The sequence below is a fragment of the Canis lupus genome, chromosome 11 (assembly GCF_011100685.1).
Source record: "Canis lupus familiaris isolate Mischka breed German Shepherd chromosome 11, alternate assembly UU_Cfam_GSD_1.0, whole genome shotgun sequence".
Classification (NCBI taxonomy): Eukaryota; Metazoa; Chordata; class Mammalia; order Carnivora; family Canidae; genus Canis; species Canis lupus.
In genome coordinates, this window is record NC_049232.1 from 41,328,789 (window position 1) to 41,332,618 (window position 3,830).

A 3,830-nucleotide genomic window follows, 5' to 3' on the forward strand; every position below is an offset into this window, starting at 1 on the left:
ACAACTTAAACGTCCATAGGGGAATGATTGAATAAATGGTACATTTATCCATACAACAGGCTACCTGCAGCAGTTTAAAGAACAGGAGAGAATCTTTATGACCTACAAAGCAAAAATCTTCAAGACAAAGGGCATCTGGGTGGCTCAGTGGTTGAGTGTCTGCCTTTGGCTCAGGTTGTGATGCCAGGGTCCTGGGATCTAGTCCCGCATCAGGCTCCCTGAGGAAGCATGCTTCTCCCTCTACCTATGCCTCTGCTTCTCTGTGTGTTTCTCATGAATAAATAAAATCTTCAAAAAAAAATCCAAGACATACTGATATTTTAGCCAGTTAATAGAACAGTGCAAGCTTTATGATGCAATATAAGGGGGGGAAACAACACACACCAAACAAAACCACAAGTCATAAAGGATCTCCACCCCCTTTATGATATCAGCAGTTACCTCTGGAGAGAAGGGTAGCAGCAAAGGGAAACATTAGTTTTGTTCAATATAATCTGAATGCAAACCCATTCATGTATAAACTGCATAATATAGTTTAAAGCACAGTTTTTGTCTTGCTCATCATTGTATCCAAGAACCTAGCTCAGTACTGCACGGGTAGTTTGTTTAGTAAAAGAAGTCCAAGGGGATGGGACTTACTGCTAATGCTAAATCTTGTGCTGGTGAGAAGATACCACAATCTGCCTAAATTCTTCCTGCTTCAAATGCAGCTTGGTCTTTCTCTGGGAACTATTTTGGCTAAACTGAAGGCCTGAGCCAGAGGAGTGTGTGTGTGTGTGTGTGTGTGTGTGTGTGTACTAGTATGTCTAATAATTTATACCCTTTATATCTAACCCAGATAACAACTTTGCAAAATAGTCACCCTTGTACCCATTTTACAAATGAGGAAAAAAGAAGGCTTAGAGAAGACCTAACTAACTGAATTACTTACCCTGATGTCTTGTTTTTTTCTCTTCCTGTTAATGCAGCTTTGAGAGTTGCAGAATTCTTACGAAACAGAATGTGGTCACTTCTAGAAAAACTTACTGCTACCAGTGCTTGCCTTATCTCATTAGTTATTTATTTGTATTAGGTAGTTCAAACACTTTTAAAACTGATGGCAAATAAATAAATCTTCAAAATAAATCTTCCTCCACACCCCCCCCCCCCCCAGCTATCCACATCCTTCTCCTGAGGCAACGGTCAACAACATTTTGTGTGTCTTTCCAGATATATTCTATGTATGTATAAGCACATATACAAATATCTCTAAAATTTAATATGAACTATTTTATATACATTATCTTATACCATTCTTTTTTTACTCAATAATGTATCTTGAAAATAACTACATTTTTGTTAGATCTGCTGCCTTCTGTTTAATAGCTATATAAGATTAATTTTAGGGAAGCCTCATAATTTCACTGATCCTTCCCCATTCAGGGCCACTGAAACTGTCTTGTATCTTTTGTTATTACAAAGCTACAGTTACTATTCTTACACATGGGCCATTTTGCAAATGTGTAAATGTGTCTGGTGGATAAATTCTAGAGGTGGAATTACTTAAAGAGATGTTCCTTTAAATTTTTCAATACTAATTTTTCTCTGTGGATGTTATATAAATTTACCACCCCCCCCCAGCAATATATCCACATCCTGACACTATGAAAATACTTTGTACAAGAGGAAAAGAAAGAAAAGGGAGAAAATTTTATCTTATTTGCATATAGGCATGAAACAGGTTTTTTTTTTTTTTAGCTTTACCCAGGGGTTGGTAATGCAGTTGCATCAACCACCCACATTTCCTGAAACACTAAGTACTATCTTCTAACTGAAACTGTAAAATCTATTCCCTTCTCTTCTGAAGACTTTATACATGATTGATCTATTTCACATAGGATGGGCATGGAAATGATTAATTCTGCTCTTGCTTTGAGGCAGACTGGCCCCTCACCACCCTGGGTCACTTTCTGATTGCACTTTCCAGAAGTATCTACCTTTGGTTCTATGGTGAACCCAGTAGACAACTGCCCCTGCCCCTTTCTGAGAACTAATTACTGGAGGTACTTCCCCTAGCAAAAAAGAAATACACACTCTCCCCATTTCTCTTTTCCCTTTCGTCAATCTCATCTCAAGGATCCTTAAGAAAATATGTTATTTGATTATTGTCTAGTTTTATGCAAGGTAGTTTTCTCAGTTTCCCATCTATATAGCTTCCTTGATGTGTAAGGCCAAATTTTATTTTGCCTTGCTGTTCCTACCTAAACATGAGAGTATGGCAACTAATAAAAACTTTTTACATGTTGGGACGCCTGGGTGACTTAGTGGTTGATCATCTGCCTTTGGCTCAGGGCCTGATCCTGGGGTCCTGGGATCGAGTCCCACATCAGGCTCACCCACAGGGAAGCCTGCTTCTCCCTCTGCCTATGTTTCTGCCTCTCTCTCTCTCTCTGTCTGTCTCTAATGAATAAATAAATAAAATCTTAAAAACAACTTTTTACATGTTAAAATAGCTTTAAAATCATATAGCAATTTATCAGACTTGGTCACTTAGAAGTTGGCGGGTAGGAAGTAAATCGTAGGAAGTAAGTCCTAAATCTTCCTACTTGATTTACTTCCTGGGTTGTGGCTAACTTCATATTTCTTTTTTTTTTTAACTTCATATTTCATCTGTAACAGTTTTCACACCAAAAGTTAATGAGAGCAACAAAAATCAGTCCATTGAGTGATTTATAATGAGAGGAACACAATTTCTGTCTTCTCTTCACCTCCAATAAAGAAAAAATACTATCAATAGCTTCTTCTAGGTAGAACATGCTGATTTGTTCTCTTATTCATCAAAAATTAATGTTGGCAATCTTTACCCCATCAAGAAGGCTGGCTTGGTTGGGGAACAGGTACGATTTTAGTCTGTCAATAATTTTTCCCCGTTAGAACCTCTCTCTCTCCTCCTCTCCTTCAGATCTCACATTTTGCTAGTAAACAAGAGCGCAAGTAGGACCCGAGGCAGCTCTATCACGCACCTAAATGGAGACAGAAGTTAGGCAATGATTATTCTCAGTATGTTCAGAACGACTTTAAAGGTCAACTTCATCTCAGAGAGTAGTCCATAGGCAGAAAACGCTTAAGAGCGGTTTTCTCAGTTCCTTGGCTGCAATCTCTCCAGAGACATAGTTCTCTAAGACCAAATCAGGTACAGAAAGGGCTGTGGCAACACCAGAGGATCCTGTCCGCTGTTTGATGGACGACTGAGAATTCAGGAAACTAAATCGTCGGAAGACCATTCACTCCAAGAAAAGCTCAAGCGGGGGTGGCGTGGTGGTGGTGGCCCATAATAATGTGTTCATTCAAAAACTATGTTTCTGGGCTTATCTGAGTGTTGCTGCTTAACCCGCGAACGTGGGACCCGAGCGGCGGGGCGCGGGCCCTTCGCGCGGGGCGGGGCCGGGCCGGGCCGCCTGGGGTGCGCGGGGCCCACGGGGGCGCGGGCGCGTCCAAGCCGGCTTCCCGGCGCCCAGTCCCCGCCCAGGCTGCCGGCTTCCAAAGGCCGCATCCAGCACAGCCTTTCCCAGTTACCTTCATTCCCTACCGCCCGCGCCCCGCACCCACTCCCCCGGGCCCGGTGCTGGCTCGGACGTTCGGTCGGTTACCACGGGAAAGCCCCGGCCTCGGCGCCGGGTTGCGGTCCGGCGGCCTCGCCTCGCCTCGCGCTTTCTTCTTCCTCTCCCTTTCTCGCACCCTCCTCTCTCTCTCTCTCTCTCTCTCGCCCGCTCTTCCTTTTCTAACCAGAAGAAGCCGAGCTCGCGTTCCCCCCGGCGCGCACCTGCGCGGCCCGGGCCCCTCCGCGGAGG

The 3,830-nt window shown here is 43.2% G+C and overlaps 1 long non-coding RNA gene across 1 annotated transcript; it reads right to left on the bottom strand.

Moving 5' to 3' along the window:
- Nucleotides 1-1,688: 1,688 nt before the first annotated feature.
- Nucleotides 1,689-3,830, bottom strand: LOC111098066. The gene is made up of 2 exons (XR_005366408.1): nucleotides 3,630-3,830; nucleotides 1,689-3,002 (listed from the first exon to the last, which is right to left on the bottom strand). It is a non-coding gene; the product is annotated as an uncharacterized LOC111098066 (long non-coding RNA).